Source organism: Cryptomeria japonica, chromosome 9 (genome assembly GCF_030272615.1).
Source record: "Cryptomeria japonica chromosome 9, Sugi_1.0, whole genome shotgun sequence".
Classification (NCBI taxonomy): Eukaryota; Viridiplantae; Streptophyta; class Pinopsida; order Cupressales; family Cupressaceae; genus Cryptomeria; species Cryptomeria japonica.
The window spans coordinates 663,180,877-663,196,069 of record NC_081413.1 but is presented as its reverse complement, the minus strand read 5'-3'; the positions used below and the strand labels follow the sequence as shown (position 1 = coordinate 663,196,069).

Genomic DNA, 15,193 nt, shown 5'->3' with positions numbered 1-15,193 from the left:
ATTTGGCATCTTTTGATTCAAACATGTGGACAATTGAGTAGTCTTCTATGGCACACGTCATGAGATTATTCTTCCCATCTTTCATGGAGTTGCTTCTACCTTGGCCATTGGATTTGTTTCTTCCTAAGGGGACAAACATCATTTTCCATTCTTGGATCAACATCAACATTCGTCTTAAGGGATACAATGTCTCTTCCTTTCTCTCCTATTGGAGGGTGACGGGTATTGATTGTACTTATGTGACCGATTCAACATATTGAGTCCTTCATTCTTAGTCACATGTACTCTTTTCTACTTCTTAGTCACATGTACTCTTTTCTACTTCTTTTTCTCTCTTTTGAAGAAAAGTTTTCTCCTTTTCTATGATTATGAGAGATTGCACTCATTTGTATATGGGAGCTTGATCAAGCCTTGTTGTCAAGACCACTTCATTCATTCATGCATTCTTTGCATTCATAGTTAATGTTTTAGCTTCTCCCTAAGTTAATCTTAAAGAGGGGTGTTAGAGTAATTAGGATATCACCTAATTAATTATCTAATTACGTCCCTTATTACTTGTAGCATCGTAAATTGTACACCTTTATTATTGTGGCCAATTTCACACTCTCCTAGCACCTATTTTAGGATTTCCCTTTCCTCTATGCATTATGGGACCTTAATTAATTTTAATTAATATTATGGGTCTTATTCCACTTTATTACATCATCACTCTTACTTGGGCCCTTAATTCTAGATGTGCCCTTTATCATTTTATCCTGATTTATCCTTAATCCTACCCCAATTTCAACTTCCAAGGCATATTCTGCATATCTATACATTATGGTTTGAGGCACCAAGCTAGAATCGGCATTAGAACCCCGTTATCTTGCAATCCTCGAAAGGCAAAAAAACGTTGTTGGGACTAGCGCGACCTACCACCATGGTCTCACACTTTTTTCCCCAAATTTCGAGAGGATAATAAGATGGTCCTACCCTATCCAAATCTAGCTCCATGCGAAAATATATCAAATCTAAGTCGACCTAAAGGTGATTTTAATTATGAAATCCTTATATAAGGAATCCCTCTCAATTCATTTTCATTATCAAATCTTGTGCTAACATGATTATCCAATTCAAGAGCAATTCTTCTTCCTCAAGAGCAAACCTAATTCAAGGAGCAGCAAAGTGGATCAAGACATCTTCATGTTATGTTTTATCTATGATTTCATGATGGATATTATGTGATTTATTATGTTATAGCATCAACACATGGAGGACTTATCCTAAGAACATTGCATCACCTATTGAAGGTATAATCATCTACATTCAAGCATTTCAATTTAGATCTAGCCTTGCCCTCAAAAGGCAAGCTTTTCCAATTCAATTCAAGTTCAATTTCTATTTCAATTAGGGTTAATTCCAAACCCCTATCCACAACCCCCTTTCTTTCCTCGTGTGTAGCTCAAGGTACCCGATGGAGTCGAAAGACCTCAGACAACATCAAGAGACCAGTATAGACCTATTCTCGAAATTTGGACTTGATTTTCTGGGACTAGGGCACTAGGGCACCCCTATCCCAGGACCAAGTTGCTGGGCTGCCCTGGTCCTCAAGATTCCTGCCAGATCAGCATCAAATTTTAGTCACAAGTGCACGGTCAAATTCTATCCATTTCAGTGCACGTTGTGAAGTTCTTGTTTCACTATCAGTTAATATACTCAATCTAGGTTGCTTGTTCATGCATGTACCTCCTTACCCTAGATTTGATATTCAATTCACATCCTTTTAATTACATTTTCAACTCAAATAAAAAGGAAATAGGACTCCAATCAGAAATCGACCCTCTTCCTAATAGAATTGAGGTTGAATCTATTGAGTTCATCCTCCTTTTAATGTAATGCATGTGAAAGTTGGGTCATTTCCTAGTTTACAAAGCATAACTTGTGAAACCCTAATTTTCCATCTATTACATTACTTTGTTCACTTAAGCTAAACTTAGGAGTGTTTTTTTTTTTATGAGTAGGCTAATAATAGCTTATGTTGTCTCATTCATTACAATGTGGGCACTTGGCACTAGTTGATTTAATCTTCCTCTAGGGTTTAGATCTAGGGTTGCATTATCCTTTCTATAAGGATTCATTCTTTCTTTTTAATCATAATCTTTTGTGCATCGATGCAATTCTCAGGTTGTTGAGAAAACCTATCTTGCTTGATCTCCATTTGTGATAGGTGTTTTGCTTGCAGGTGATTGTTGGGCTTGCAGAGTTGAATCAATAACTCCAACACTTTGTACTTTTTTTTATTTTTTTATTTTTTTAGTTTAAAAATTAGTATTTGTAAAGCGGAAAATTGAACCCTAGGTGTTCTCCCCCACTCCAAGGAGAAAGGGGGTCACTAGGATTGACGGTTTTCACTTAGGAGGGACTTTACATTCAAAAGAGGGGTTGAAACCCACAAGATCCAATCCCACACAATGCAAGACTGGATTCTAAATGAGTTTCAAGGGTTGAGACATCAAGGATACCCTCTTTTGTAAAGATTGTAGATAGAAAGATTGAATTAGGAATGCATGTAAAGTAAGAAAGATTCGCTTGTAAACAGAGATAGGGATACGGGATGAAGCTGCGGACCTGGAATTAGCAGTAAAATGTCGAGATGATGTTGTTCTGCAAATTCGGGTGAAAGTTGAGGGGACGATGGCGCCCGGCGTGCACACGGTCCTCCGAAAAATCCGCGAAACGAAGGGGGATCTGTTTGTCTCTGCACAAGGATTCCAGATCTTCAATTACAGCTGCGTACCTGCAACCTACACACAGAAAAGAGAGGACGATTGGGGGGTTAGGGATTAGGGGTTTGCCTTTAGGTCAAACCCCGGTTTTGGAATTAACCTTGGAATTAACCAAGAAATGAGAATGCTGTAAATGTAAATGTTTGTAATGTAAACAAGTATTGATACCTTGTTGTAAGAATGTTTGTATTCTTACATGCGAAGGTGTAATGAATGTTGTATTTTGTATGTTGTAAGTGATCTCCTCTTCAATGGTTGAATCCTTGTCTTGAATGCAACACTTAGCCTTGAATGGAAACTTAGAATGCTCAATTGCTTGAAGGAATGCTTGAATGCTTGAATGTTTGAATGTTTGAATATCGCTTCCGCCTCTTGCTTGCATATGTCTTCCTCTTTCTTCCCTCCTCAAATGGGAGGGGAAATGTAGTTTATATACTTGTCAATTAGGGCTGATAGACTGATTTTCCTGACCTTAGGCCGACCTAGAAACAATATTTTCCAATTTGCAAACTTAAAGACCCGATGCCCAAAAGAGATCGGGCCCAAAATAAGGCCAGGGACTAGGGCACTGGGCGCCATGGTCCTGGGGGACCAGGGCGCTGGGCGCCATGGTCCACCCTCCCAGGACAACAGGGTGCAAGGAGGATCAGGCCAGGGTGCTGAAAAATGCAGTTTTTGGTGTCGTAAACAGGTTTCGGGGTCTCCATTCAGGTTCAACGTTGCGCCACCATCGTGAAGACCCAAATGTAGTTGAAATTGCAAGTGTCGCAATTTTAGGACGCTACATTTAGCCCCCACTTTAGCGAGAGTATAAGCGTACGCCCATACTTCCGGTAAAGTACAAGGAAACAACATTGAAAGACTTTCACCACGTCAAGAAGGCAAGATATACCAAGCCCCCAGTGGACTAAGGATCTTACGGCTTCGATTGACAAAGTAAAAGGGAAGATCATGAGGGAGAACCATGACTGTCAATAGTAAGGTTCCCTCACTATGAGTCATGCAAGAAAGATATCAAAAATTTTCAAGGCAAAGCTAAATTTGTCAAGAAATTTTCAAGTATGTTGAAGAGATATGAACGGGGTGTATGCCCCCCTACGTTAAAGCGATCGCACACGCCTTATCGGGGGTGATTGCTTTAAGGTAGTGATACATATAGGAAATGAGAAGGAAAGGAGCACGTTATCACAAGGATTTAGCCCCCAAATGTGAGATAAGCCCAAGGATAATAGACACAAAACACAAAGCACAAGGTGACTTCGCTTTCCTTGGGGTCAGTATGCTGTATGATAATTCATGTATATCATATGTATGTATGCAGAATTGTTCTTCATTCCCCAATCAAGGAAGGTCACCTAGAAGAAGGGAACACATGTGTCTTTTGAGTCAACATGAGAGAGACCAAAAGAGATCTCAATGCTTTGCATCGTCCTCAAGTAGACAACACTAAGGACAACGAATAGAAGAATGAGAATAACACATAGAAGAAGTAACAATAGAGAGGAGGAGAGAGTCTGCTATGCTAATGAACTAGTCTAGCACGTCATCTACCCCCCGATCTTGCTGATCAATATTTCGGGAAGGCAAGAAACACGCTAGAAGAGGAACATCCAACACAGCAGATGGAGCTATCACAAGATCCAAACAAGGGCTATGTTCATGTTCCAAGCCACGTTGTTCTTGTCTAGGAGCTAGGATAAGTGCTTTAGAAAATTCGTTAGATAAATGGTTATCAACATCAACATATTCATATTCACTATCAGAATGAAAAGAAGTTGCATTTTCATCATGAATAACATTTTCATCTATATCATCATCAAGATTTATAAAAATAGGATCTTTAACTCGCATAGGATCAAGACCATCATGCATCCTATGTTTAGGAAATTTTGGCTCAATTTCTGGTTGAGGAGAAAATGGAATAATGCTAGCTGAAGGTGTTTTTGGGGATTGCAAAGTTTGAGAAGCAGCTGTCTGAGCTCTAAGACGACGCTTTCGTCGGCGTTCACGTGCAGAACGATTTCGTCTAGTCTTAGTAGGAAGTTGAAAAGATTGAGGAGGAGGCATATTCTCATCCTTATCACTTGGGTGTTTGGGTTGTGATCTCTTAGGTTGGATAATAGGAGAAGAGGAAGGTCCCTTCTCTCTATAAGAAGAAGGAGGAGGAACTGCTCCATATAAAGGAAGAATATTTGGTTTAGGAAGGAGACCAAGTCCATCATGACGAGGAGGTATAGGTCTACCTTTAGAAAGTTTATTAGGCATAGACATAGTCACATCCATAGGGATGGGTTGGGAATCTTCTTGACGAAAGACATTAGTTTTATCTTTCAAAGGAAGAACTTCCTTCTCAAGAATGATAGGAATATCAAGTTTGGGTGTTCTAGGTTCACTTAGAGATAGGATCATATCTTTTTTCCACTTTTGATAAGATTTGAAAAGATGATCACTTCGCGGTGGAAGAGATTGGAATTGTTTAGGCCAAAAGTAATCAATAGGAACGCTAGAAGTTCTTTCAGCTGGTTTAAAGAGACTATGATTGACAGTAACAACTTCACCATTATGGGGAAATTTCAAACACTTGTGAATAGGAGAAGCAATAGCTTTCATGGAAGATAGCCAAGGATAGCCTAGCTTCACACGAAATTGTTCAGACGATGGAATAATAGCAAAGTTCACATCAAGGGATTTATTATGGACCTCAATAGGTAATGCAATAGAACCAATTGCAGGAGAAGAAAATGCATCAAATAATTTCACAACCACATTTGTTTCGTCATAGATCACTTGATTCAATTGCAAAGTAAAAAGAAATTCTTCAGTAATGACATTAACCATACAAGAAGGATCAATAAGCACTCCACGGCAAGGTGTATTCTTGACTTTTGCAACTATATATAAAGGACCATCAGGTGCCCTGATAGTTTCACTAGAATCAAAGGTGATGGAAGGTTCTTTAGGGATTTTCTGCTGCTCTACAAAGTTAATCACATTCGGAGTCATAGACACAAGATCATCAGGTGAGACAGAGGAATCATTAGTATTAATCGCATTAGAGGTATGAGAAGGTAACGGATCAGTAAAAATCTTGAGATTCTGATTAGGAGGAGCTACAGATGTGTTGCCTTTATCATTCACACCAGAAACAAAGATAGTATTATTATCAATCAAATCTTGAATTTTACCCTTTAAAGCAAAACATTTTTCAGTATCATGCCCAGGTTGACGATGAAATTGACAAAAAGATTTGTTATCAAAATAGGGTGAATTAATCTTTGCAGGATCTATTTGCCTTATAGGAGGAAGAGTAAGCACATTTTGTTCCAATAATTTATTCATAATACTATGCAATGATTCATTCAAAGGAGTAAACTTTCTTTCTTTCTTGAAAAACTTAGAAATAGGAGGCACACCTGATGCTGCATTCACATTGTTGTTGATGATGTTTTCATTGAATTTAATGGACTCTCTGTTCGGTTTAAACTTCCCAAATGGTTGTTGACTACTATCACCCTTATCACTCGGAGCCATAGGATTTGCTTGTTCCATTTGACTCACAGTCAGTTGATAATTGTGAAGAGTTGCACACAACTGTTGGAAAGAAGTAAACTCAAAAAACAGAAGTTTTTCTCTAATATCTTTTTGTAAATTAGAAATAAAGATTCTTTGAATATCATTGTCAGGTACTGGAAAAGAAATTTGGGCATACAAATGCTTATATCTACCAATGAAATCAGTCACTTTTTCTTTAACACCTTGTTTACAATGCATTAAATTGATCAAAGTAACTTTAGGACTTATATTGTTTTGAAATTGTTGAATAAAAGCATTTGCAAGTTGTTGGAAAGAAGTAATAGAATAGGAAGGCAACGAGCAATACCATTGTAGAGCCTTGTCTCTTAATGTTCTAGTAAACAGTTTTGCAAGCAACCTTTGGTCATGAGCAAAATCGGTACATATTGTTTGAAAAGTCTTAACATGTGTTAGAGGATCACCTTTACCATTATAAAGCTCCAACTGTGGGAGTTCAACATGCTTAGGGGGAATAGCTCGAACAATGTCGAGAAAGTGGGCTCGCAACATCAAATGTGGGCACACTAAACTTAGATTGATTCATAGAGGCAATTTGTTGCTGTAAAGAAGAGACAGTTTGTGCAAGATTGTTAATGGTCGCTTCAGTCGAAGAGTTCATATTAGACGTGTTAGATTGTGATGGAGGTATTATGTTATTGAAAGAAGGTATTGATTGAGAGTAAGGTGGCGGGACACTATGATAGTTAGTCATAGGAGATGATTGGAAAGGAGGAACACTACAAGGAGGAATGGAATAGTTAAATGAATTGCCCCCTTGCGTCAGGTTCATTTGTGGAGATGTAATAGGAACACTTATTGAAGAAATGAATGAAAAAGTCGGATTGAATGAAGGAAGAGGGCTAATTGAAGAAGAAGGATTGCCCCCATGACTGGTGATCATAGGTGGAATGTCTTGTATTGAAGTAGTCATTATGTTTGATGTAAAAGTAGGTATACTAGCAATAGAAGTTGTCAAAGGAATAGAATGATTGACTTGAGTAGGAGGTTGTGTATAACCCAAAGTTTCAGCACAACTCTTCATAGGCATCACATTCGAATCCACAATGTGTGCAATACTACGCAAAATATCAATTCCATTCTTATCATTTTGAACCATACGTTTTAGACCCTCAATTAAAGGAAGAGCTTGACTATCGGGGTATTCTTGAGACATCCATTGTCGAAAATCATCAAATTGGTTATCCAATTTCGAAAGTTGTTCTTCAGAAACCTCATGGAGAGCTTCTTCATCATTAGGAGGATTAGAGGAATTACCCGTGTCCTCGTTAAAAAGGCCATTCAAATTAGGTTCCATCTCCTCAGTAATTAAACCTTGGAAAGACTTAATTCTAAGGCTTCATCTAACGAGAATAGTGTAAGTAGGGCTTATTGTTGTAAAACTCATGCACTAAAGAGAGAAAATTTTGAATCTTAGAGGTAGCAAATTTCAATAAAATCAGCCAATCTCCTAGATTTAAGCTTTTAAATACAATCAGGATAATCTCCCGAAATTTCGGAAAAAATGTCCGGGACCGTGGCGAACGGAGTGCACACGGTCCTCGCAACTTTTTTCGAAATTTTTAGGGATGAGAGTTATGATGATTTTAAAGCCAATCTGAAAAAATTGAGTGATTTTACGATCTGTAGATAGGCCAAATTAAAGTTGCAATCTCAAAATTGAACCCTACCAAGATTGTTGAAAAATGCAAAATTTGAATTTTGAAAAAGAGAGGGAAACTGAAATTTTGAATTTTATGATTTTAGAGGGAATACTAAAAGCAATGCAGGTTTAAAAATTGACTCAATTTCACACCAAATTCAATTTTGAAAGTGGAAATCAAGTTTGTTGCAATTAAACATTTAATTTCAAAAGTCACAAATTGCAAAAATTTGAATAAAGCACTGAAATTTCGAATGAATGCCAACACACTTTTCAGATTTAGGATAGTAAGAAGCACAATTTTGACATGAATTTCGATTTCAATAATTTTTGAATGATTAAAAGCCTCAATCCAAGCAATCACTAGACCAACTTTGACTTTAATTTTGAAAGTGTTAGAATTGATGAAATCAGCCAAAATTTTGGATTTTAGCAGAAAAATACAGTAAGATCTAGCTCCCGAAATTTCGGAAAAAATGTCGGGGACGATGGTGCTCGGGGTGCACACGGTCCTCGCAACTTTTTTCCAAATTTTCAGGGATGAGAGATATTATGATTTTGTTGCGGAATCCAAAGTTACAGCCGATTTGGAGGTGTTTTGATCAGTGAAATCATCAGTCAAAGGCTGAATCAAGAGGGTTTTAAAAATTAGGGTTTTAACACTTAACCCTTAATTTTTAAAATTAAAGCACAGATATGATTTGACAATTTGCAGTAGAAGGGTAGATCTGTAACAAGCATTAACAATTAAACATTTCACAAGCTCAATTACCAAACAGAAAATTTTAGAGTTTTTATGCAATTAACCTCTAAAATTTGCAAAAGATCAAACATGAAAATGTAATTAAGGAAGCAAATTTTTCAGATCTAACCATGAATAATCAGAATTAGGATGTTCACGTCGGGTTCACCAAAATGTAAAGCGGAAAATCGAACCCTAGGTGTTCTCCCCCACTCCAAGGAGAAAGGGGGTCACTAGGATTGACGGTTTTCACTTAGGAGGGACTTTACATTCAAAAGAGGGGTTGAAACCCACAAGATCCAATCTCAGACAATGCAAGACTGGATTCTAAATGAGTTTCAAGGGTTGAGACATCAAGGATGCCCTCTTTTGTAAAGATTGTAGATAGAAAGATTGAATTAGGAATGCATGTAAAGTAAGAAAGATTCGCTTGTAAATAGAGATAGGGATACGGGATGAAGTTGCGGACCTGGAATTAGCAGTAAAATGTCGAGATGATGTTGTTCTGCAAATTCGGGCGAAAGTTGACGGGACGATGGCGCTCGGCGTGCACACGGTCCTCCGAAAAATCCGCGAAATGAAGGGGGATCTGTTCGTCTCTACACAAGGATTCCAGATCTTCAATTACAGCTGCGTACCTGCAACCTACACACAGAAAAGAGAGGACGATTGGGGGGTTAGGGATTAGGGGTTTGCCTTTAGGTCAAACCTCGGTTTTGGAATTAACCAAGAAATGAGAATGTTGTAAATGTAAATGTTTGTAATGTAAACAAGTACTGATACCTTGTTGTAAGAATGTTTGTATTCTTACATGCGAAGGTGTAATGAATGTTGTATTTTGTATGTTGTAAGTGATCTCCTCTTCAATGGTTGAATCCTTGTCTTGAATGCAACACTTAGCCTTGAATGGAGACTTAGAATGCTCAATTGCTTGAAGGAATGCTTGAATGCTTAAATGTTTGAATGTTTGAATATCGCTTCCGCCTCTTGCTTGCATATGTCTTCCTCTTTCTTCCCTCCTCAAATGGGAGGGGAAATGTAGTTTATATACTTGTCAATTAGGGCTGATAGACTGATTTTCCCGACCTTAGGCCGACCTAGAAACAATATTTTCCAATTTGCAAACTTAAAGACCCGATGCCCAAAAGAGACCGGGCCCAAAATAGGGCCAGGGACCAGGGCGCTGGGCGCCATGGTCCCACCTCCCGGGACAACAGGGTGCAAGGAGGATCAGGCCAGAGTGCTGAAAAATGCAGTTTTTGGTGTCGTAAACAGGTTTCAGGGTCTCCATTCAGGTTCAACGTTGCGCCGCCATCGTGAAGACCCAAATGTAGTCGAAATTGCAAGTGTCGCAATTTTAGGACGCTACAGTATTATTATTTTTTTAATTTAAAAATTATTATTATTTTTTATTTTGTTTAGGTGTTGCCTGCAAATATATTTGTCCTATTATATCACCTATTGTGAGGATAATCAAGTATACAGATACAAACTCTCATAGCCTTGGAGATATTTATGAGACCTTTGATAGCATTCTTGATCTAATGAGGCAAGCAAATTGTAACAAACATCTTGGATTACAATTCTATGAGGACCATATCAAGCTTATTGTTACAAAAAGCTAGAACACAATGAACACCCATCTTCATAAGGCTAACCATGTCATTAATCCCAAGTGGTGTGCAATTAGAGTTAACAGAGTTCCTCCTGCTAAGGATGATGATGTAATGAAAGACTTTATGAAGGCCCTTCATAACATGTATAACATTGAGGATGCAACAATACGTTGGGAGTGGTGGCTTAAGTTAAATGATTATAAGGGATGTACATTCAGAAAACCAAAGCCTAGGAAGGATAGGAACATTGTTGCATAAAATAACCTTATTCCATGGTGGAGATTCCATAGAAAGGACACACTAGAGCTGAAGCAACTTGCCATTCACTTACTCTTACAAATTGCTAGTTCCTCTCCAGCAGCGAGTAATTGGTCCACCTATGTTTTCCTCCATTGAATTAAGAGGAACATGTTTCCTCTATACAAGCAAAGAAGCCAGTTGTAACTCATAGTGCCTTGATACTTCAAGATTGACAAACTCTTTTAAGTATTAACAACTCTTATTACACATTGGGATGTTGATCTTGAAGATGATCAAGAAATTAATGAGAAGGTGCAACTGGGATTGATCAGGCTTTCATTGGACAAGCCACAACTTCAGCCACAAAGTGACCTAGATTTAGAGAGCTCTTTGATATTGATAGCCCAAATAAGGTATAGTTGTACTTAGTCGCAGTGTTATATCTTTTAATATTTATGCTGATTATCAAAAACTAGTTTTTGGTTTGACCAATGAAATGAAAATCGGAAATTTATATCTTAATTTTTTATTGCTGCTATAGTTATAATACTGTAATTGTCAGTGATATAAACTTACCATCTACCCATGAATATGAATCATGATATATTTTAATATTTGTTGCTGTTATACTGCTGTCACTGTTGTCATGGTCTAAATTTTTTAATATTTCTAATTTTGTTGTTCACTGTCATAATTATATATAGTATATACCACTGTCACTATCTTGATTTTGATGTCATATATAGTTATAGTTAGATTTGAAGAAATTTGAATATCCCTATATAAAATATATTATTTAATTTTAAATTTATATATATCAGATTTCACAGAGCAATCAAATAACTCACTTTGCATTATCTGAGTTATTTATACATGAAAAAATTGGTAACCGTGTATTCACGGGTACAACAAATAGCTTAATTAAGCTATCAAATAATAACAAACCAAACCAAATGAATAACAAACCCAAAACAACTATATAGAGGCAATGATGGAATATGCCAACATTCCCCCCTTATTACATCATTGCTTTAAAGTACTGATAAGAGAATCCTGAAATGTTTCAAACTTCACACGTGCAAGAGGCTTTGTGAAGATATCAACACGTTGTTCTTGTGTGGAACAGAACTAGAGCTGAATGTTGTTTTTCAGAACATGTTCTCATATGAAGTGACAATCAACTTCAATATGAGAAAGACACTTTTTACATCCATTTGGTACAATTTCCATCCAAATTGGGCAGCTAAAGGAAAAACCATTCTAATGGTTTTTATCTTTGCAGTGGGAGCAAATGTTTCCTCATAGTCTATCCCTTCTTTCTGGGCATAACCCTTGGCTACAAATCTAGCCTTATGTTTATCTATACTACCATCTGCTTTATACTTAGTTTTAAAAATCCATTTACAACCAATTGCTTTCTTACCAAGTGGTAGATCAACAAGCTCCCAAGTGTTGGTTTTCGTCAAAGATTGATACTCTGCATCCATAGCCTCTTTCCAAGGCTTTGATTCAAGTGCCTCCTGAACAGTAGATAGCTCAAAATTTTCAACAACTGAAGTCATTAGCGCAAAATTTACCTCATTATGAGCCATGCTGCGAGTCCTCTGACTTGAAGTTGAAGTGTCTGGAACTCCATCTAGCTTTGCATCTCGAATGGTACTAGTATACCATTTTGGCAATGGTTTTGTGACATTGATGGGTGGTGATTGACTATCACAACTCCCATCATTTTTACCATCCATGTTGAATATAGGAGCACTATCTTCAGTAGGTGAAGATGTAGGAGGAGAACTTACATCATTCTTCTCATCAAAGATTACATCCCTACTAATATATATCTTCTTTGTATTACGATCCATGAGGAGATACGCCTTATACTTGCTACTATAGCCAAGAAGTATACGTTTCATGGATTCTTCAGCAAGCTTCTTTCTCTTCTGTTTAAGAATGTGCATATAGGCAGTGCATCCAAAAACACGAAGATGTGAGAGAGAAGGTTTCACCCCTATCCATGCTTCTTCTGCAATAATGCCATCAAGGGCTTTGGTTGGAGCATGATTCAAAAGATAAACTACAGTGTGTATAGCTTCAGCCCAATATGCACACTCTAGTTGCGAATCTTTCAACATACTGCAAACCATCTCCATGATGATGTGATTTCTCCATTTTGCAACACCATTTTACTGGGGTATGTATGCTGTAGTCAGTTGGCGTTGAATGTCGTTTTCCTTCAAATATGTGGAGAATTCAATGCTGGTGTATTCCCCCCTCGATCTGAGCGGAGGCCACGAATACAGTGATTCGTATCTTTATCCACCTAATACGAAACTCTTTTAAATAGGAAAGAGCTTCATCTTTATGCTGCAAACAAAATACCCACATTTTCCTTGTATGATCATCAACAAAAAGCTGAAAGTACTTGTATCCATTGTGACTAGGTGGCATGGGACCGCACAGATCTATTTCCTTCACGCTCCCAAGAGACTTCACTGAAAATGGTCAATTTTCCCCACTGATTTGCTCATAAATCACTCCAAAGATATCATAAACCTAAAAGAATGATTCCAATCTTTATTCCCAATGCTGACAATGAAATTTGCACAAAAAAACCAGATGTAAACCCTCCAATTTATTTTCTGTGAATTCCCAGGCAAGCTAGGAGTGTACAGCTAGGCTAGGAGAGCTATGGCTGGCCACAAACGGCAATAATTCACCAAAATCTTCCCTCTAATTGCTCAAATCTGATTCTCAAGATTAGTTGTTGCTGTAAGTGTCAAAATTCCTCTGAATAATACCCTTGTTGGTCAGATATAAGCATTCCCAACACTCCAAATTGACAAAATATGAAAGGGTTTTTGTCCTTTCTCTCAGAAATGGAGGTCTACGTCCCCAATTCCAATCCACACACCTGCAAAATACGTTGCAAACCTACAAAATAGTTTTCTTCTCAAAAATTCTCAATCACAATGCAAAAATGAGCTCCCAAATGCTCTTTTAACATTCCTCAAACCCTAATTCGAATTTGGGGTTAGGGTTGGACTTTTGGCATCATTAAACATGTTAAAATGTTTATTTTTATTAAAAAAATACTTCCCCTAAGTGGTTTGACCCATTGAGGGTCTAATTCCTCATTAAAAGTGGCCATATATTTAAGTTATAACTTCTAGGAAAATGTGTCAAGGGGCCACTTTATTAATATAAAGTGATTGTATTATTTCACTTATTATTATTTATTTAATCCAACTTATGAAATATTTTAATATTTCTTAATTTATTCATAACATGAAATCCACGATTCAGATTTGAATTCCGTCTGAAGCACTGTGATCACTGATAATGTCTAAGTCCTGCTGGCCAACAGTTCCTCCTAAAAAGTAGGGACTTGCCCTAAAAAATAGGAACCTCTCTCCAAACACCTGTAACTGCTCAAAAGGCTCCTGCTTTGCTCCTTGGTCCCCCAGGTGGTCATCCAATCACAATACAACTAGAATAAATTGCATTGGATTTTTCAAGGGATGGAAGCCCTTTGACCATGTTATTTTTACAGAGTTTGAGCAAGTAACTAGTGCTCAAGTGACCAAATATACGATGCCAAAGCATTGAAAGATCATTTTCCTTAGTCACTAAGGCTTGATGATTTGCTAGTGTATCAAGCCTAAACATTCTACCAACCTCAGTAGCACTAGCAACAATCTTTTCATTTTTAGACTTATCTTTGACAAGACACCTTTTTATCCTTAGTTGAATCAAATTCAATCCTAAGATTATGATCAAGAAATTGAGTAACAGAAAGAAGATTTTTGATAAGTCCTAGCACATACAAAACATTAGTAACCCTGCAACGATTAATGCCAAACTTCAAAGAGATGTCACCAATACCTTTGATGGCATGAGTGGTATCATCTCCAAGAGTTGTTGTACCGTGATGGGGTTTCAATGTGTGAAACCACTCCTATCCAATCATATGCTTTGTAGCACCTGAATCCACATACCATATAGAGGTGGATTGTGAACCATCTTCTGAAGTGTGAGCTGATAGCACGTATTCCTCATCTAGAGAATCATTTGCTTCAGCAACATTGCTTTGGTGCTTTTGTTTGTTCTTCGGCTCCCATTGTGGTTTGCCACATTGAAAGGGATTCTTTGGATGTGTTTTATTGGATGATCCCTTGTTGAAGGAGTTGTACCAACAATTCTTCACATCATGTCCAATTTTGTCACAGATTGGACACTTCTTCGGAGGTCTGGATGAGTTATCAGATTTGGGAGGCCCACTGAACTACTTCATAGGCTTCTTGCCTTTATGACGTGTAGTCATGGCATGATCATCCTGATCAAATTCCTGGCTGATAGATTCTTCCTTTTGGAGAAGATTTACTAGCTTCTCGAATGTGGGGTTTGTCTCAGTGACATTCAAAGTTGTCACAAAAACCTTGTATCTGGATGGTAGTGCCCGTAGAACAATAGGCATCAAAACTACATCATCAACTATTTCTCCCAATGCTTGTAGGGAGGCTCTCAACTCTACAATTTTTTGAGGAAGGATTCCAATTGTTCTCTATTCTTCATCTTTAGGCTGTGTAGCTAACTTTGCAAA

General features: G+C 37.6%; 1 protein-coding gene across 6 annotated transcripts in view; it reads right to left on the bottom strand.

Moving 5' to 3' along the window:
• LOC131039486 (uncharacterized) overlaps positions 1-15,193 on the bottom strand; it is a 64,223-nt gene that overhangs the window by 37,095 nt on the left and 11,935 nt on the right. Inside the window, exon 1 of one of the 6 annotated variants that reach the window (XR_009104643.2) lies at positions 2,608-2,805. The exons of the other annotated variants lie outside the window; for them this stretch is intronic. The gene's annotated coding sequence lies outside the window, so the exon portion shown is untranslated. Of the gene's footprint in view, positions 1-2,607; positions 2,806-15,193 lie in introns of those variants that run through there. 6 annotated transcript variants of the gene reach the window in all.